The 21,634-nt window shown below is 52.9% G+C and overlaps 1 protein-coding gene and 1 long non-coding RNA gene across 2 annotated transcripts in view; one reads left to right on the top strand and one right to left on the bottom strand.

Moving 5' to 3' along the window:
• Positions 1 to 6,312: 6,312 nt before the first annotated feature.
• Positions 6,313 to 18,564, bottom strand: LOC116942606 (uncharacterized). Its single transcript, XR_004402811.2, has 4 exons — positions 18,410 to 18,564; positions 10,791 to 10,866; positions 7,735 to 7,811; positions 6,313 to 7,147 (listed from the first exon to the last, which is right to left on the bottom strand). It is a non-coding gene; the product is annotated as an uncharacterized LOC116942606 (long non-coding RNA).
• A 171-nt stretch (positions 18,565 to 18,735) lies between these two features.
• Positions 18,736 to 21,634, top strand: part of ADCY8 (adenylate cyclase 8) — a 104,557-nt gene continuing 101,658 nt past the window's right edge. The window contains exon 1 of the mRNA XM_032954720.2: positions 18,736 to 19,999. The gene's annotated coding sequence lies outside the window, so the exon portion shown is untranslated. The remainder of the gene's footprint in view (positions 20,000 to 21,634) is intronic.

The following is a 21,634-nucleotide window of genomic DNA, read 5'->3' as shown; positions in this document are numbered from 1 at the left end:
AGCGACTTACATGAGAACGACTTAAATAGACTGCCATGTACTTGCATGGAGGCTCAACTAACTACGTGGACATGCAGAGACCTACATAAGGACATGTTTACATAGAACGCATACACTTATCATATATGCTTGAACACATAAGAGACCAATAGACTTATGGAACCAGACACTAACATAATGTAATCGTGCTATTACATAGAGATCATTAGAATTACTCAGAGCACCAAAACGATTTGGCGAATATATTTACACGCAGACCGATAGACTTCCATAGATAGGACAGAGAAGTGGCTAAATCTCCACGTCAATGCCTGTCATTCATTTCAAAACGTATCTCTCAAAGTGGACAGGGAGCGGTGGTGTAGCGATTAGCGCTACGCTGCGTTACGAAACCGAAGACCCGAGATCGATTCCCGCTCACGGCCAACACCAGTGACGATTATCTGAACCGGTCCTGGGCCTCCCCCCTAGGTCGGCTCAGCCTCAAATGAGTACCTGGTGTGGCGGGGCGTGGTGCTGGCCATCCACCCACTCGTGTGCCGTTCCGGCCTTCATAGGTTGTTACTCGCTAACAGCACCTGCCCCAACAGTCTGTAAAGGCTACACGGGGGATCTTTGTATTTTTTGGGGGGACATCGATCGAGACACGGAGATCAAACGCAGCTCGTTTGCCCCCTGTTCTTTACACGCGACTCTGCTCACCTTCTGCAATGACATCATCGGAATGCCGTGTGCCCCTAGTATAATTGATGTATGCGGAACTTCTTTCGCACCGCACGTAGCCAACCCGTGCTAATCGAAAGGTGCGGGGGAAGAACAACAACAACTATGGTAATCAATCTTCATTTGAAGCTTTCGTGACTGCAGGAATCCATACTCTTTCTACCGACGTGACTTTACCGAAAGAACCAAAGAGTAATAATGGTAAGTATTGCCCTTTGTCAATCCATTGCTCTATGAAGGCCTCCAAATGCCGTGTCGGTCGTAGCGCGTTGTTTGACAAGACCACAGATCACTACAGTGGACCATGCGGATTAGTGAAGGAGGTGAAATGGTGAGTGGGTGGGAGGATTGCACCCAGACCCGGTTCAGATATCACTCGCCACTGATGTTAGCCGCGTGCGTAACTGATTCATAATTTTGCGCAAATCGTAAGACACCCTTACACGCAATTAGATGCGTTCATGTTTGTATTGCGAGGCCTTAACAATCGATAGTAATCGATTCATCTAAGCGTCGATAACCGCAACATGTTAATTAAAACCGCATTTGATCACACCACCCGGAACGCGTCCGATCTCGCCCGATCTCGAAAGCCAAGCAGGTCTAGGCCTGGATACAAAAAATGCCCCAAACTGGTGCCCTCTACGCTCAACGTGGTGTGCAGAAACATCAATTGGTCTGTGCTCCCCGCCCATCAAACCCGTAGTGACCAGCGTGGTGAAGTATGGTCACATAACGCCGACGATCCGTATGGCGTGGGGGTGGGGGAGGCCCTCATCCAGCAGTGGATTGACAAGTGCCGTACCGCCCCAATGCCCTCTCTGGAATGTCTTTGTTATTGCTCTTAATTTAATTTTAATTGAATGGTCGAGTCTCCCTCTCTCTCTCTCTCTAACCCCTCTCATTCCTTTGCCCCCTCTCTCTCTCTTTTTTTTACGATCGGATGAAACAAGAAGATGCTCGGTGTAGTCGGCACTTTGCTTCGTTCATCATTTCGTTTTTTTGTGTTTTTTTCAATGCTTTGCTTTATGTGCCCTCCCCCCCCCCCCCCCCGTTTAAATGAAATATTTCACTAAAGATTTCAAGCTCTGCTCCTTCTTACCCCTTCCCTCTCTCTCTACCCTCTCTCTCTCTACCCCCTCTCTCCCTACTCTATGTCTATGTTCCCCTTGTTTTCTATATACATACTTTTCCCCCTTTTTCTCTCTGTTATCTCCCCGTATTCTCTCTCGTTCTCTCTTTCACCCACCTATGCATTCTCTATTACTTTGCTAATCTCCTACCTCTCCCACACCTCTCCTATCTCTCTCTCTCTCCCTCTCATGCCCCCCTCTCCCCTACCTCTCCCGTCACTCTCTCTCTCTCTCTCATCCCCCCATGCTCTCTATCCCATCTCTAGCTCTGTTTTTCTCTCATCTCCCTGCATTGTCGCCCGCTTTCTCTCTCCATCTCTCTCTCCACTGCACGCACAACCACACAACTCACCTTCCCTCCATCTCTCTCTCGTTTCCATGCCGTTCTCTTAGCGTGTAAGGGGCCGTCCATAAATGACGTCACGCACCTGGGGGGGGTCAGACATTTGTGACGATGTGTGACGAGGGGGGAGGGGGTTTGAGAAATGTGACGTCACATCAAAAATGCGCAACTTTAAATAAATATAAACAACACGTTCTACTTAATTAATTTGACTTTTTAATAAATGTTTTCTCCTACAATATCAGAGTGCAGCGCCACATTAAAATACGCACTACAATGGCAATAGTTTAAAGCGATTTGAAGCATGTTTTATTTTCAAAATTGAAATATGGTTTGGGGGGGGGCAGAGCTTTGTGACGTAATATTTGAGGGGGGTTTGACTCGTCCAAAATCGCGTGACGTCATTTAAGTGCGTGTCGTCTATTCATTCCGGCACGTTTATTTTTGGGCTCGTGGGAGGCTCAGAGGGATGTGATTGGGTGGGTGATGATGCCGGTTTGTCTTTTTAAAAAAAAACTTCCACGACTCATTCTTGTCTTCAATCAAACAAGTGTCCCCTTAATCTGTGTCGTCAATGAATGATTTGTCCACGGGGTAATGTTTCTCTCTCTCTCGAGCAGACGCCTACACACACGAAACACACACACGAAACACACACATACACGAAACACACACACGAAACACACACACACGAAACACACGGACACACGAAACATACACACACGAAACACACACACACGAAACACACGGACACACGAAACATACACACGAAACACACACACACACGAAACACACGGACACACGAAACATACACACGAAACACACACATACACGAAACACACACACGAAACACACACACACGAAACACACGGACACACGAAACATACACACACGAAACACACACACACGAAACACACGGACACACGAAACATACACACGAAACACACGGACACACGAAACATACACACACGAAACACACACACACGAAACATACACACACGAAACACACACACACGAAACACACGGACACACGAAACATACACACGAAACACACACACACGAAACACACGGACACACGAAACATACACACGAAACACACACATACACGAAACACACACACGAAACACACACACGCACGCGCGCACGCACGCCTCGCACACCACGCGCGCGTTCACGTGTGGCGAACGGCAGCGCAGCGAGTAGCGCTGCGCTACGCTACGAAACCCGGCGCACCGAGTTCGAATCCCGCTCACGGCCAACACCGGTGACGAATATCTGAACCGGTCCCAGGGCCTCCCCTATGTCGACTCAGCCTCAAATGAGACAAAGGCGCTCGGGCGTGGAGCTGGCCACCCACCCCCCTCGTGTGCCGTTCCGGCTTTCGCTAACGGCACTTGCCCCGACAGTATATTTAAGGCTACACGGGGAATCTTTGTCTTTGCCTCGTCCTCTTTGTTGCGCAATAGCGCGAAGGCTAAATGTTTGATGAAGGGAGAGGCACGTGAATGCGCGCGCCCGAGCGCGTGTGTGTGTGCGCGCGCACGACCAACCATTGAAGTTTATCTGAACCGGTCCTGGGCCTCCCCTAGGTCAACTCAGACTCAAATGTATGTATGTACTGTATGCTAAATTAATTTCGCAACGTGCTCAGCCAAACGTGTCGATCGTATTTAGTACTAAACATAGCCACTGGGGAGACAAAGGCGGCCGGGCGTGGTGCCGGTCACCCACCACCTTGTGTGCCGCTCCGGCCTTCATAGGTGCAGCTCGCTAACAGCACTTGCCCCAACCGTCTGTTAAGGCTATACGGGGGATCTGTGTCTTTGTTGTGTGTGTGTGTCTGTGTAGGCGTGTGCATGCGTGAGCATTTGCAACGTGTGTCTGATCGCAACCCTCGTTTGTATGTGCACGTGTGTGTGTCACATAGCCTGGCACAAGCGCCGTGGTGACGTCACCGCTACTTAGTGTCGAGTGGTGGTTGTTGTTGTTGTTGTGTCACGCGGGGTTGTCTGGGGACGGGTTGTGGTGCAGCGGTCAGCTCACTGCGCTACGAACCCGGCGAACCGTGAACATGTGAACTGATTCTGGGCCTTCACTAGGTCGGCCCAGCCTCAAATGTGTACCTGTTGCGGTGTGTAGTAAACATCGCCACAGGGCAGACAAAGGCGGCCGGGCGTGGTTCTGGCCACCAACCTTGCCCTGTGTCGTTCCGGCCCTCATAGGTGCTTGCTCACAGCACTTGCCCCAACAGTCTGTGAAGGCTACACGGGGCTATCTTTGTCTTTGTATGTACGCAGCACGTGTGCACGTGTCTGTGGACACGTGTCTACGTGGTTCCGTGCGCGCGCGCGCCCGTCTGAATTATTAACGGTTCGAATAATGGAATGTACCTGGGTATGTTGTCCGATACGATTTATTGCCTTTAGCTGGCGTGGCTTCAAACGATGCGTAAATCACTCAATTGTGAGTCCACCTGGCGGCAAGTGTCGCCCCCTATTGGCGCACGAATTCCGACTTTACAGGCCGAGTCAAACTGTTGCCGCACAGGGGCAGCTGCCGCTGGGAAAAGCGGTGCCTCGATTCCGGCTCACGATCAATAGACGATCAATAACATTGGCGAATATCTGAACCGCCGGTTCTGGGCCTCCCCTAGGTCGACTCGGCCTCAAATGAGTAACAACTGCCACTGGGGGGGAGGGGGGCGGGGCGGGGGGCTCACCGAGTCCCAAAACTTTTTTTCAGAATCACAATCAGAATCTGTATTTATTTATTTTCTTTCTGGAGCAATCTGATGGACCATGAAGCTCACGTTTATCGCAGTATAGGAGCGATCTTGCCGTGTGTAATCCCAAATTGAGTACATTTTGGCAGGTGATATATATTAGCGCTGGCATGTTTGGCCAATACCAGTTACGTTGTTTAGAACGTCTATTAAAGCGAACACGCGCCTCGGTTAACCAAACCATTTTGCGGTGAAATCTGGATATCGTCCCGAGTTTAACATTTTCTGGCCTCCATGGATTGGTGGCAAAGGGGGACGGGGACTACCTCGGGTTTGGGCGGAGCTACCCGATCGATGGGCGGAGCTACTCGAGGGATGGGCGTGGTCTGTGAGCGGGGCTAGTGATTGAGTGGGCGTGGATATGTTACAAGTGGGCAGGGCCCTGACAAAGGAGGAGGCAGAGAGGCCACCAGGCTGGCCCGTGTGTTGCAGTTGAGGTCGCTTTAAGAGGTAAACTTGTCCCCAAACCCCCCCCCCACCCTCCAATCTCGGAGTGGAGGGGGAGTGGAGAGGGGATGGATGCATCAAAGCGTTGGACCTCACTTCCAATGGCCATTGAAACAGAGCGCACGCTGCTATAGGGCTCTGTGCGGTGTGCATGGTCCCGGGTATTTCGGGGGGGGGGGGGGGGGGGTATGCGGAGGATGGACGTCGCGGGGTTGGGTGGTGGGGGTCGGGGCGGCGGGGGGTGGGGGAGGGGCAAGGTTGGGGGGGCGGGTTCTGGAGAAGGGTGGAGGGGTAGAGGGGGAGCGATGGAGGGGGGAGAGATGGAGGGGGGAGGGGTTGAGGGGGAGGGGTGGAGGGGGAGCGGTGGAGGGGGGAGAGATGGAGGGGGGAGAGATGGAGGGTGGAGGGGGAGGGGTGGAGCGTTGGAGGGGGGAGCGGTGGAGGGGGAGGGGTGGAGGGGGAGGGGTGGAGGGGGGAGATATGGAGGGGGGGGAGAGATGGAGGGGGGAGGGGTGGAGGGGGGAGCGGTTGAGGGGGGCGCGGTTGAGGGGGTGGAGGGGGGAGAGATGGAGAGGGGAGGGGTGGAGGGTGGAGGGGGGAGGGGTGCAGGGGTGGAGGGGGGAGAGATGGAGGGGGGAGCGATGGAGGGGGGAGCGGTTGAGGGGGAGGGGTGGAGGGGGGTGGGGTAGAGGGGTGGAGGGGTAGAGGGGGAGCGATGGAGGGGGGAGAGATGGAGGTGGGAGCGGTTGAGGGTGGAGGGGGGTGGGGGTTTGGGGGCCTCTCATCCCTCGCCGTCGCTTTTGCTCAAATCTGAAAAGAGCACGCGAAGCCTGCGGGCCTCAGTTGCAACAACAACAAGACGACGCAGTGCCACTCGGGCAGCGCGAATTCATTAATTTATTTGTATTTGCAGTCGGGTTTGTTTTTACATAACTCAATTGTTTATTTCGAGATGTTTACTACCTCGCGTGGTGTGCAAGGAGCGATGGGTTCGATCCCTACCCCTGACGCCTGCTGTGGATTTGGAGTTTGCGGTGTCTCTCTCTCTCTCCCCGCGGTCGCGTGGATTTTTCTCCGGGGCCTCCGGTTTTTCCCTCCCAGATTAGATTGGTCGGCTGCTCTGCATGTCCACACGATAAGCCACTTGGTCGAGCTGTGATTTATAGTCAGGTCTCTTCTGAAGAAGAACTTCATAGCTCAGAGGGTCTTACCTTGTAAAATAAATAGAATACAAAATAAATAAATAAACATGCTATGCAGCGGGCTCTCTGTGGGAGAAAGAAGCCAGACAGCATGCGTGGTGGTGCTGCTGCTGCTGCCGCTGTTGTTGGTGTTACGCATGTATGTTGAACTTATTTTGCACTGTACGTAGCCAGCCGTGATAATCGGTGGTGCGGGGGGGGGGGGAGGAACAATAAACCAACCACAAAAAGAGCTCTAAAGAAATGAGTGCGTCAGTCGAGATGATTTAAAAGTGCACAGTCTCCAGTGGCTTCCGAACATCTGAAGGGAAGAGCGTTCCAGACGGCCGCAGAAGCGCATCTGGAAGCGCGCGAGGCGGCGACATCGACCGGAGGGAAGAGCGGACTTGGGCTGGGCTGAGTCATGGGCTCTGCACGTGGACGATGGCAGAAACAAACTCCCCCTGTGCGGTCCGAACACTCCAGCCGAGGGGGGTTTCCCGGTTCGAATCCAAACGGCGGCCCTGGTCCAATAACTCTAAGAAAGAAACAAACGAAAACAGTAACATTAACAAGCGTCGCCTGCTCTCACGTGAGAGGAGGCCGTGGATGTGCTGGCGTCGTGACACGTGGGCTATCGCGACCGATATTATTACTCTCCAACACACCGGTGTGTTGAAGTAGTTACTAACTGACAAATCCTTACTAATTGGCTGTGTCGGGTGGTGGTGGGTTAACGACACATTTATATTTACGCGATCTAACCACAAAAATAATCACCTTTATTACGAGTCACAGTTCGCGTTTGCAAAAAGAGTAAAACATATATAGCGAATTATACGATTGGTAGGACCCTCTTGAAAACGACACATGAGACCCAGTGAGGCTTTCTCGGGTGAACAACAAGTACGATAATAACGCCGTATATATAAAAACAAATCCACGGGTCAAAACGCGAAGGGCTTTATTGTTTACTCGATATTTTCCGGAACGCTGCGATTATCATTATTATTACTGCTTCAACGACGCCTGTTTACCGATGAATGCCGGCCTCTGCAAGTCGTCTTTACGTGCAGCAGGAGTCTGTGAGTACGTGTGCGCGAGAGAGACACTTGGTTCACCTACCGTCACCGCCACCACCGCCGATGAGGAGCCAATGCTCTCTATTCGCCACCCAGAAGAACTCCACGCCTCGCTCCTTACTAATTGGCGACGTACGGTGCGAAAAAAGTTCAACATAAATAAGTGGTTAACATATTGCAAGCACATTTATTCATCCTAAAACGTATATTTTATATGTTAAAATAATAATGTGCCCTTAGGAGGAAATGTCCACGATTTTGGAGCACCAACGATGTTTTTTTTTCTCTCGGGAATTCCCTTCCACCACCCTCCCCCCCTTACCCCCCCTCAAAAAAATTGCGATCGATTTGAGGGAAGAACTCTGAACCGAAGACGGGAAACTGCGCGACCATCGTACGCACACCGTGTTCTGTAGCCAAATATATCTCGACGATTTTGGCTGCTCCCATCGGTGGATGTGACAAACGGATTTGAGGCGACGATGATTTGCGTGGTTTTTATTTTTGGTGCAGTCATCGTCGGCCAGGCTGAGACTCCCACCCCGCCCCCCGTCCCACACCAGCCGCTCTCTGAGCAACTGCACCCGTGAACGCGGTCGCATCGCGAGTTCTCAACCGCGATCTCAGTGGCACCAGCTTTGGTGATCTGACACGACCGTTATGAGCCACGCGTACTTGTTATGCACAGTTGTCGAACTTCTTTCGCGGCGTGCGTGGCCCAAGCGCGCTCATCGCAGGTGCGGGGTTTGGGGCGCTGAGCCTGCGAATCCGGTGGGCCCGGGGTTCGACTCCCGCTCGCGGCATAAGCGTCCGCGACGAATATCTCGACCGATCCTGGGCCTCCCCCCAGTTCCACTCAGCGTTAAAAATACTACCCGGGTGCGGTGCGTGTAAATACCAGCGCTGGTGAGACAGCGTGGCTCTGGCCACAATACCGACTCGCGTGCTGTGCCGGTCTTCATAGGTGCTCGCTAACAGCACTTGCTACACAGGGGCGGATCTTTATCTTCGTATCTCTTTGTGGGAAGGGGGGGGGGGGGCGAGCGTTGACGCAGTGGTTATCGCCGCTGCACTACGATCACAGCTGTCGCATTTCAACCCCAGCACCTCCAAAATTAGCACGGTTGGATACGTACGGTGCGAAAGAAGTCCAACACGCGTGCACGCATACGTGCGTTCATCTCGGCGGTCCTATATCTTTCGACGCGGCCATATTACGAGCCCGTTCTGAAGGTTTCCAAGGTGGCGAGGAATGACATCGTCTCATGATCAAAGTGCGGCCCTCGGGTTTGTGTGGAGCCCGCGTTTCTCTCCGATAGACGTAAATATGCGCAATGATTTGAATGCAAGTCGCTCGCCATTGATCTGGCAGGTGCGTGGAAACGCCTCTGCACCCCCACACTCCCCCCCGTGTGTGTTTGTGTGAGCGCCACATTATTCCAAAGCTTTGTCCCCCATTAGAAGATGAAATTCCGTGCATCTGCATATCATTATCGTCGGATTCGTTCATTAGACCAATTAACAATGAATTAATTCGCAGGGCAACCCCCCCCGCCCCCCCCCCCCCCGCTTTGTTAATTCGCTGCTCGGTTGAATTCCTTCCGACACAATGAGAGAGTCCTTTGATCCCTAACCTCACCGTGCCGGGTCATTGCGGGTTATAGGTGAAGGGAGAAAAGTGGAAGCGATTCAAGTCTCAATGATCACCCGCCGCTGATGTTGCCCGTGCAATCGAACTCGGGGAGGCCAGAGATGTGGCGGCGAAAGGCATTGGACGCCGCTTTTCGACGAACCCGTTTGGTCGCAGATGTTGCACCGCGCATTCCAGCCATCTAACAGGCAATTGAAATGCACGTGGAGCAACGCATTGATACGTCAATGAATGCGTGTTGAACTTCGTGTGTGTATACGTTGAGCTTCTTTCGAGCTGTACGCTGCCAACCGTGCTAACCAGAGGTGCGGGGAACGACAACATTAAATATCGATTATTTATTAAACTAATATCGATCATTACGCTCTCGATACGCGCATTGAATGGCATGTGCAATAATTTGTTGTTTTTAAGTTGTATACATTGTATGTATTGGGTTCACACGTTCTTATGGTTATGCAAAACCCTGTTTAGCCAGGAGAGCCTCACTCAAGGCTCAATTCAGGAAGGCCCTGCCAATGTTCTTCTCTGTAGTGGACGATTTTGCTGCATCGCGGCCGTCTGGACCGCTATTCCTTCCAATATGAGGAAGCCACTGGGAGCGATTAACTTTTAAATCATCATCTAGATTGACAAACTCATTTCTTTTAGAACTGCTTTTGTGTTTAGTTTGTTGTCCTTCCCCCCCCCCCCCCCCCCCCGCCGCACCTCCGATGAACACGGTTGGCTCCGTACGGTGCGAAAGAAGTTCAACATACCCACGGGTGTAATTCTAAGGGAGTCATTTGCGGGTCATTATTCAGCATTGTGATGTTTGGCAAACACCAAGTTAGATTTAGGTGGGCGGCGGGGTGGGGGGAATTCAGCTGTGGGAAGAAACCGGAGAACCCGGGGGGAAATCCCAATACCCTTTCGAGGTGGTTGACCTGGCCCAGCGGTTCGGTATCCAGCGGCCGCCCTGGTTATCACTGCGGTTGTGTAACAACGGGAACCAATACGCGCCGCCTGCCTCGCAGTGGCCTTAACAAACGCAAAAAAAATCCCCTGACGTCATTCGCAAAGAGCAGGCCATTGTGTGCCGGCGTCAGAGTCTTCGTCTTCCGAATTCGAGAATTGCACCGCAATTGACTCAATTTGTATCACACACACACACAGCAGCAGCAGTAAATATTGCCTTCCCCCTCTCCTGGCAGACTCGTTTCAGGTCCATCTGGCAAGAGAGCCTCTATCCTGGTCTCCCGAGTTCTCGCCTAGTTAAACAAGTAAACATTAATCTCCCTCTCATGCCCCCCTCTCCCCTACCTCTCCCGTCACTCTCTCTCTCTCATCCCCCCATGCTCTCTATCCCATCTCTAGCTCTGTTTTTCTCTCATCTCCCTGCATTGTCGCCCGCTTTCTCTCTCCATCTCTCTCTCTCTCCACTGCACGCACAACCACACACGCCTCACCTTTCCTCCATCTCTCTCTCGTTCCCATGCCATTCTCTTAGCGTGTAAGGGGCCGTCCATAAATGACGTCACGCACCTGGGGGGGGGGGGGTCAGACATTTGTGACGATGTGTGACGAGGGGGGGGGTGGGTTGAGAAATGTGACGTCACATCAAAATGCGCAACCCGCTCCTCCCTCCTCACCCTCCACCGCCTACAACGCCTGGCGTGCCGCGGTCGTCACCCGTCCAAATATTATGCAGGCTCCTGAACCACCTTGTTTGGCTCGTGACATCTGACGCGGCCGGTCAGATTGAAGAGTCTCACTTGGTGGCCGGAGATCATTCTCAGCTGCTTGTTTTTTGTTTGTCTCCAGAAAATTTGTTTCGTTGGGTTTGTCTACGGGCGTCACATTCTCATCATCGTAGTCATCATAATAAGGAATTGCAGGGCATCGCGACACATTGGCCGAAAGGACAGCTCGGATTCGGTGGGAGTGGGGGGGGGGGGCTCGCTGAGTGATAACGACTATCGATACGTGACGGGGGACCGGGTCAATAGACGTGAGGCATAGCGACATCGTCGCGGCTGAAATTGAAAATGATTTCAGATGTGATATTTAACAGGGGGGGGGGGGGAGGAGGGGGGGGCGTTAGTGTTTTGCGAGAGAAATACTGATGAGTTCAAGTATATCACGAGAGCGCGTGTGTGTTCATATTGTGTGGGTATATTGTGTGTGTTTATATTGTGTTTATATTGTGTGTTTATGTTGTGTGTTTATATTGTGTTTATATTGTGTGTTTGTGTTGTGTGTTTATATTGTGTGTTTATATTGTGTGTTTATATTGTGTGTTTATATTGTGTGTTTATATTGTGTGTTTATGTTGTGTGTTTATATTGTGTGTTTATATTGTGTGTTTATGTTGTGTGTTTATATTGTGTGTTTATATTGTGTGTTTATATTGTGTGTGTTTATATTGTGTGTTTATGTTGTGTGTTTATGTTGTGTGTTTATATTGTGTTTATATTGTGTGTTTGTGTTGTGTGTTTATATTGTGTGTTTATATTGTGTGTTTATATTGTGTGTTTATATTGTGTGTTTATATTGTGTGTTTATGTTGTGTGTTTATATTGTGGGTTTATATTGTGTGTTTATGTTGTGTGTTTATATTGTGTGGGGAGCGGAACCTGGCGACCCGGGTTCTATTCGATTGCCGCTCACGGTCGACACCAGTGACGATTATCTGAACCGGTCCTGGGCCTCCCCCTAGGTAGACTCAGCCTCAAATGAGTACCCGGTGCGATGCGTAAAAATATCGCCACTAGGGAGACAAAGGCGGCCGGGTGTGGTGCTGGTCACCCACCACCTCGTGTGTGCTCTGTAACCGCACTTTCCCCAATCGTCTGTAACAGGCTACACGGGGGATCTTTGTCGTCGTGCATGTAGATTTGTTGCGCAAGTGAGAGCGTGCACACACCGCACCAGGTAACTCGTGTTGAGGCTGAGTCCACCGAGCGGAAGCGTGCCAACAGATTAAGACAGTTCAATAAACAAACGACCTTACACACACACACACACACCGCCAGCATCAGCACGGTTTTCTTACCTCCACCCTGGGTCATCTCCCATCCTACCCAACCACCCACCCACCTCCATCCCTCCGCCACAACCACCACCTCCAGCCGCCACGGCTGTAGCTGCTCGCTCAGCTGTGTACTGCCGCTCGCTTTCATTTGTCATCATCAGCGCGCCATAATGTGTGCACGGGCACGCGTCGAGTGAGTGGCCAGTGCTTACGCGCGCGCGTGCGTGCGTGTGCGTGGTACGGCGCGGACATGTATCTGTGCGCGTGTGTGTGCGTGTGTGTGTGTGTGCGTGCGCATGGGACCGTGTGTGTGTCTGTGCGTATGGCGAGTGGTAGTGTGGCGGTTGGCGCACTGCGGTACAAACCCGGAGACCCGTGTTCAGAATCAGAATCTTGATTTGTACTGGAGGAATCCGATGAGCCAAAAACCTATTTTTCGAAGATGTCCAATAGTTTCACAGTTGTTCAGTAGATTATATTCCCGCTCACGGCTAACACCAGTGATGCGTATCTGAACCAATCGTTGGCCTCACCTAGGTCGACTCAGCATCAAGTGAGTACCTGGTGCGGTGTGTAAACTTAGCCACTTGGGAGACAAAGGCGACCGGGCGTGGTGCTCACCATTCACTCCTCTCGTGTGCCCTGCCGGCCTTCATAGGTGCACGCTAACAACACTTGCCACAACAGGCTGCTAAGGCTATACGGTGGATCTTTGTGTGTCCCTGTTTGGCCGGATAGAGGGCGGTAAGCATGCGCGGCACGGGCTAGAGAAGAGGTGGATCGACTGGATTTCCCAAGCGGAGCGAGTTGGTGGCCTGGGCCTGATCACCAACGGCTGCACGGGATGAACCATCCCATTGCATTAAATTCTGCCCTTAATGCGTCTAAATTCCAGCTCTGCTAATTCAAAATACCGGTCTGACTGTGGCAGAGCGGGTGAACAATGGTGAGGTGCTGACCCCCCTGTTGTGTGGAACAGAGTTTGACTTGAAGACGGGATCTCAGACGTAGCTCTGCGATATCCGCTTCCGCGGGACGTTCTCCAACACGAATAACAACAGCTGCCACTGCTTTCTCTGCGACGGAACCACATTGATACTACATCTCGTGAAGTGGGGCGGGCGGGGGGGGCGGGTTTCATCCAGCAGTGGATTCTCAGAAGGGAACATCAATGGGCTGGGTCAACCATCGACCTGACCTTAACACTTGTCGCTCTCCCATTCAATTCACCGAGTTACAACTTCTACAAGTGTGCTATTTGTCTCCTGTATAGTCTATGATTATATGAGAGGCAAGTGATGGGTGGGCCTATTTGCTCAGCAATGGTATGCGTGTAAAACATTACAAATACCCCCCCTTCCCCGTCGCATCTACATCTTTCAAGTCGGCCGGCCACACACTTCCTACTCAACTTTCTTGCCCCGTCGCCGACTGAACGGCGATGCTCACCCCTCGGTTGCGTGGGGAAACCTGAGCAATGAAGACGTCCCAGAGCCGGAGAGAGTGAAAGATAAATACATAATAAACATCGAAGCGTAACTGTTTAATTACTAAATAAAACAACTCGCATGCCTTTACCAGTTCTGCAAGTAACCCATTAGCCCCAGGGACTGAATTAGCATAAATTAATGCGAAAGTAAAAAAAAACCCGCAAAGCAAACCTCACTCCGAATTAATTTCCTGCCCGGGTTCAACAGATCCATTATTTACCGAGTACATACCCACGCCGCCTCCCCCTCCGACGAATTGTGCAGTTACATCGCTGGCTGACACATCATTCAGTTGATTTACAGAGCGATGCTATTCACTAAACTACCCCACCCAATCGCCACGCCACCGTGACATCCACCCACCACTCACCCACTCACCAACCTACGCACCACCAACCCATACACCACTCACGAAATCAATCATCCACCCACTCAACAACTCACCCACAAAATCCATCAATCCACCTATGCACCACTCACCCACTATTTACCCATCCACGCCTTACCTACCACTCACCCACCCAAGCACTCACTCACCCACCCACCAACCAGTCTGCCCACCATTGACCAACCCACTACCCACCACTCACGACCCACCACTCACTCACCCACCCTCCCGACACATCCACCCACTCACTAGCCCAGCCACGACTCACCCACCCTCTCACCATAGCCTCCAAATCCACCCACCCATCCACTTACCGAAACCTGAAACGATATTAGATAAGACAGTCTTAAGCAAGCCAAACAAATCACTCCGTACAAAAATAAAACATCCAAGCATCCAAAATAGAGGTAATTCCTGATAATTATAAAAAAATACGATTATTCAGAATCAACTATGCTCTCCTGTATATATAAATAAATAGCATTCCACCCAATGGCTGTTACTGGCGTTATATTCTCTAACGTAACGAGCGTTTGTCCTCTGTGCTGCGTTGTGTTAAACAAACTCACGGCCCTCCACCACACAGCCCCCAGGGCTCTTGGGGAAAGGCTGCCGGGTGGAGGAGCCGGGAACCCCTTTCAGCCCGCGTCTTATTTTAATTCCTCCGATTATAAGCCGCGTCCCTCTCGGCTTTAAATCACTCCCGCATCGATGCTTCGAGTCGCTCGCGTCGAGTGTCGAGTCCGGCACACACACAAAGACAACAGAACCCCCGCCCTGGATAGCCGCATTAGACTGTTGGGGCAAGTGCAGTTAGCGAGCACCTATGAATACCGGCACGGGCACACGAGGGGTTGGGTGGCCAACACCACGCCCGGCCGCCTTTGTCTCCCTGGTGGCGATGGTTACACACCGCACCAGGTGCTCATTTGAGGTTGAATCGACTTAGGGAAGGTCCAGGACCGGTTCAGATAATCGTCACCGGTGTTGGCTGTGAGCTCGAATCGAGCTCGCGTCTCGGGGTTAGTAGGGCAGTGCGCTAACCGCTACACTACCGCTCCCCATACGCACAGACACACGCACACACGCACACAGACACATGGACACACACACATGCATAGACCCATGTACACACACAAATACATAACGACCGCCTTTGACCAAGTGGCGGCGACGTCACCGCGGCGCTTGTGCCATGCTAGGTGCAATCTGAAACATGCACACATACACACAGATACACGCATACGAATACACCGCTACATGCACACACATACATGCAGATACACAAGTGCAGGCACACACAGACCAATTAATGCGCACGCAGACCCACGCATTGCAAAACACGATGGATAAATGCTCACTCACACAACAACAAAAACCGACATTCGCCACTAAGTGGCGGGGACGTCACCACGACGCTTGTGCCAGGCTATGTGCACGTCGGGCAAAACAACCCCCTTACCGCCTCGTTGGTGCCGGACGGTAACACGCTGTGGTGAGCGTTGCCATTGGGGCAAGGGCCAATTTCAAATCGCCCATGCCCCTCATGGCTTTTGTAGCCACCGCAGCGGCCATACGGGGTGCTCTGGACGAATGCGAGGGGTTGGTAACCCCTCCACCTTCAACCCAAGTACAACCAAATCGCATGCAACACGGACCCATGCACACACACGCGCAGCGCGGGGCCAACGCACTTCCCTTTACTGAATGTTAATATTAAATATACGCACTTGTTAACGTAGAAATGAAAAATCCATAGTGCATTGCAACGTAACGTGATACGCAATGCATGAATAATGAATGACAATTTACAGCCCTTGGCAAATCCACTGCCTGAACACCAGATCGCCCGGCACGCGCACGGTCTCGACAGCCTCCAGAAGCTAAGCAGGAGGGGAGCCTGGAGAGGACTTGGAGGTTGTTGCACGTCGTCATCAGAGGGCGGTGGTGGAGGGGAAATCAATGGTTGTACGGTACTTCTGTGCTCCAACGTCTCTGTGCTACTCCGTCTTCACCAAACACTCCATCAACCCGCGTGGTGAAGTATGGCCAAATAACCCCAACGACCCGCGCGGTGTGGGAAGCCCTTCATCCAGCAGTGGATTGCCAACGACGGCTGTGACGTGTCCATGAACAGGAGTGGAGTGGTGGCACGGCGGTCAGCACACTACGCTATGACCATGGCCACCTTGAAACAGCCCTCTAACGAAATGTTGTTGTTAGCGACCACCTATGATGATGCGAATCGGACACGACGAGTAGGTAGGTGGCCAGCACCACGCCCGACCGCCTTTGTCTCCCCAGTGCTGATGCTTACCACATATCGCACCAACTGAACGTTTAAGGCTGAGTCGACCTCGGGGAGGTGCAAGACCGGTTCAGATATTTGTCACAGCGGGAATTAAACCCGGGTCGCCTGGTTCCTAGTGCGGTGCACTCACCACCACACTTTAGTGCGCTCACCACCCCGCATTACACGCGCAAAAGACACAGATCTTCCACATTGCAAGTGCTGTTAGAGAGCACCGACGAAGGCCGACACGGCACACGAGGGGGATGCATGGCCAGCACCACGCCCGGCCGCCTTTGTCTCCCGAGTGGCGATGTTTACACACCGCACCAGGTACTCATTTAGGGCTGAGTCGACCTAAGGGAGGCCCAGGGCCCATTCAAATCATCGTCACTGGTGTTGGCCGTGAGCAGGAATCGAACTCGGGACGCCGGGTTCGTAGCTACACTACCGCTCCCCGTATGTAGGCGCATGCACACACACATACACCGGATACCGATACGGAGAGGCAAATGCAAAGATCCTCCCGTATAGAGGCCGTTACGATTTGTCGGGGGCGAGTGGTTCAGGCGGGCACGCCGACATCACGCTGGGCGAGCCCTCGCCAAGTGGGTGGAGGCGTCAGTGAGGACGACCACCGCCGAGATGAGATGGGTGAGATCAGTGCACGTGAGATGGATGATAGCCGCAACAGCAAACATCAATAGCAGCAAACAGCAACAGCAACAGCAGCAACAGCAGCAGCAACAGCAGCAACAGCAGCAGCAACAGCAGCAACAGCAGCAACAGCAGCAGCAACAGCCCTGGGCCGTGGTGGATGGAGACGGCTTGGGTGATGCCTTCATCCAGCAGAGAGCGGTTGCTGATGGTGTTGATGATGGTGTTGATGACGCGCATACACACAAAGACAAAGATCCCCCGTATAGTCGTAACAGATTGTAGGGACAAGTGCTTGATAGCGAGCACCTATGAAGGCAGGAACGGTATACGAGGGGGTGGGTGGCCAGCACAACGCCCGACCGCCTTTGTCTCCCCAGTGGCGATGTTTACACACCACACCAGGCACTCATTTGAAGCTGAGTCGACCCACGGGAGGCCCAGAACCGGTTCAGATAATCGTCACTGCTGTTGGCCGTGAGCGGGAATCGAACCCGGGTTAACCGCTACATTACCGCTCTACTACGTACACACGCACACGCGCGCGCGCCAGCACACCGTCTAGCCCTCTATCCAGGGCTATTGTGAATCGGGTGTGAGCACATGCATGGCAATCGGGATCGTTAAAGAGCGCCGGTCACGTGGTCTGGTGAGGCGGGTGAGAAAGGGAGAGGGGGGGGGGAGATTTGAGGGTGGGTGGTGGCGGTGCTGGTGGGGATGAGATGGAGGAGGGTGGCGTGGAGCGTGCAGTTCACGTGCCCATCGAATGCGTCGCGCGGTAAAACTGAACAAAAGAATCTGTCGCCTCCTCCACCACATCCCGCGCGCAATGCGCACAAGAACACGCGCAGACAAAGGTCGCCCCATGCTCGCTAGAGCCCTTAACGAGCACCTACTGAAGGCCGGCACGGCACACGAGGGGGTGGGTGGCCAGCACAACGCCCGACCGTCTTTGTCTCCCCAGTGGGGAGACAAAGGCGGTCGGGTACTCATTTTAGGCTGAGTCGACCTAAGGGAGTCCCAGGACCGGTTGAGATAAACGTCACCGGTATTGGCCGTGAGCGGGAATCGAACTCTTTCCGTCGGGATCGTAGCGCAGTGCGTTGACCGCTGCGCCACCGCTCCATTACGCACACAGACACACAGCGAGACAGGTACACACACACACGCAGATATACACACACACGCAGATACACACGGAACAAAAATGCATACGCGGAGATGTATACCTCGGCGTGAGCGACTCTTCGTGTGAATTTTCTGTTGCTGACATATCTTCTTCGCCGCTCGCTCTCCCTCACTCACGCGCTCTCTCCATCACTCATCCACCCATGCCTGATCCAGCACCTCCCTCCCTCCTCGCCCCCTCTGCGCTCGGTGAGCTGACGTCAAATAGGTGCCGAGACGGAAGCGCAAAGAGCCCCACGGCTCAGCCCTCCAATTCCCTCCTCCCTCCATCTCTCTCTCTCCTTCATCCCCTCCGTCTCTCTCCCTCCATCCTTCCCTCCTCCCTCACCCACCCACCCTCCCTACCTCCTCCCACTGCCTCGTTGCGCGCAGCCGCCGTTACTCGACCGCTGAGAATAGAACAGAGCCGTGGAGGGAGAGAGCGCGAGCGAGAGAGCGAGAGAGGAGCGGTACTGGGGATCTCTTGCGAATCGCGAGATTCAATCCGACCCCCAGCGGAGATCCAGAACTGATACAGAGAGAAAGAGAGAGCAGAGAGCCAGAGGCAGACGCCCACAGAGGCGAGCCGAGGCAGAGGGCCCGGACTGGCTGCTGCCCGAGAGCATCTACGAGGAAGGGGAGCGGGAGGTTGGGGAGAGGCGCTGAGAAGGCGAGACCGATTGGACGCGCACCCGCAGATGCCAGCTTGACACGGGGACTTGGCCTTCGACGCGAGGCGCACTTGCCTGCTGCTCCGGTCGATGCTGCTGCTGAAGACGATGACCATTAACACTGCCGACACTGCCACGTGAGGTCAACAAACTTGACCAGACGGCGCAGTAATTAGGTTCGGGCCGTACTCGAACAACAAAATTATATTTATTTATATCTCTGAGCTGTTGCCGCTGCCGCTGCTGCCGCTGCTGCTGGTGGTGGTGGTCATCATCTGCCCCGTGTCAATTGACTGATGCCAATTCGGGGTCAGGCAGCCGCGTCCCGCGACGCGGGAGCGGTTGTGCCTCCTCCTCCTCTTCCTGCTGCTGCTGCTGCCGCCGCTGTCTCACAGCAGCAACAGCCTCGCGCGGGCTGCTTCGGTGACCGCTGCTCGATATGCGGCGGACGAGGACCGTTGCTTGTTTGAGGTATCCTCCTCCTCCTGCTGCTCCCACCACCGCCACCGCTATCCCACACCGTCTTCGCCGCCACTCCGCCGCCGCCGTCTGTGGGCACTGCCCCGTGGTCGCGCGCACGAATGCAGAGGAGCGCTCCGAAATCGCGCTGGCATCGCCTGCGCAGCCGAGACGTGCCGGCAAGTGCGCGCGGCCAGGTGTGTTGACGTTCAGCGAGAGCAGCAGCAGCAGCAGCAGGTGAAGAGGACATCAGCGATGAGAAATAAGCCGTCGGTGAATTTGGAGGAGGGTTAGAGAGATATTTGGCAGAGACGAGAGCGGGTTGAGTCGGAGGAGGAGGTCGAGGGGGAGTCAGCACGTGGATGGACGAGGAGGCGGTCGCTGTTGTTTACATTGCGAGGCAGCCGGCGGCGCGCGCTGCTGGCTATTGTTGGAGACGAGGTCGCGTGTCGTCGAAGAGGTGACACTGACAAGGCGGTGCTACGATTACAGCTCCACTACCAAGCGCCCTCTGCGCGCAAGGTACCGCACGCGCTCGTCCTTGCAGATACAGAGGGTGGGCACGTTCGTGTCGATGTCAATACTCACTCACTCACGCATACCCATGGATGACGTGAGACACGCAGATGTACAGATACGCAGGCGTACGTACGTACAGATGTATGCATGCATGTAAACAGATACATGCACATACACAATAACGCACGCAGTTATATTAACATACAGGCACACACACACAGACGTGCGTGCATAGACACACGTGTATTTTCACACACACACACATACAGATGCGCTCAAATTTACGCATTCACACAGACGTTTATACAGAAGCACACAGACACGTGTCCACACACACACAAGCACACGGAGAGACACACAGATACCGACATGAAATACAAAACAAATATCCCCGATATCGCCTTCAACAGACGATTGGGACAAGTGGTGTGAACAAGCACCTACCAACACACACACACGCACGTAGTCACAGACACACGTATACACACACGTGCGATTAAAAGATAAAACAAATACAGCCAGACACAGTATTACACATCGTATGTACACATCGTATGAGTAGCATGTGCATAAATAAACAAACAGATACAAAACACAAAGAGATACACACGTATACACAGAAACATCTAAACATAGCCAAACGTACACATAGTCACAAACACACGTACACACACACGCACATAGACACAGCTACACGTACACACACACGCACATAGACAGAGCCACACGTACACACACACGCACATAGACACAGCTACACGTACACACACATGCACATAGACACAGCTACACGTACACACACATGCACATAGACAGTTACACGTACACACACACGCACGTAGTCACAGACACACGTACACACACATACACATAGTCACAGCCACAAGTACACACACGCACGTAGTCACAGACACATGTACACACACATGCACATAGTCACAGCCACAAGTACACACACACGCACATAGTCACAGCCACACGTACACACATATGCACATAGACAGAGCCACACGTACACACACATGCACATAGACACAGCTACACGTACACACACACGCACATAGTCACAGCTACACGTACACACATGTACATAGTCACAGCTACACGTACAGACACATGCACATAGACACAGCAACACGTACACACACATGCACGTAGACAGCTACACGTACACACACAGGCACATAGTCACAGATACACGTACACACACACGCACATAAACACAGCCACACGTACACACACACGCACATAAACACAGCCACACGTACACACACATGCACGTAGACATTAGACACAGCACCAATCAAGCTACAAAGACAAAGATCCCTCGTATACGTATAGCCTTGATGGACTGTTCGGGCAAGTGCTGTTAGCGAGCAGTATACCTATGAAGGCCGGCATGGCACACGAGGGGGTGGGTGGCCAGCACCACGCCCGACCGCCTTTGTCTCCCCAGTGGCGATGTTTACAAACCGCACCGGGTACTCATTTGAGGCTAAGTCAACCTAGGGGAGGCCAGGAACCGGTTCAGATCATCGTCACCGGTGTAGGCCGTGAGCGGGAATCGAACTCGGATCGTAGAGGTTCGGAGCGCGGCGTAGCGCTAACCGTTACACTTCCACTGCCACATTCAACAAC

The sequence above is a fragment of the Petromyzon marinus genome, chromosome 15 (genome assembly GCF_048934315.1).
Source record: "Petromyzon marinus isolate PM22_M1 ecotype Great Lakes invasive population chromosome 15, UKy_Petmar_22M1.pri1.0, whole genome shotgun sequence".
NCBI lineage: Eukaryota > Metazoa > Chordata > Hyperoartia > Petromyzontiformes > Petromyzontidae > Petromyzon > Petromyzon marinus.
This window is presented reverse-complemented; position numbering and strand designations above follow the sequence as displayed.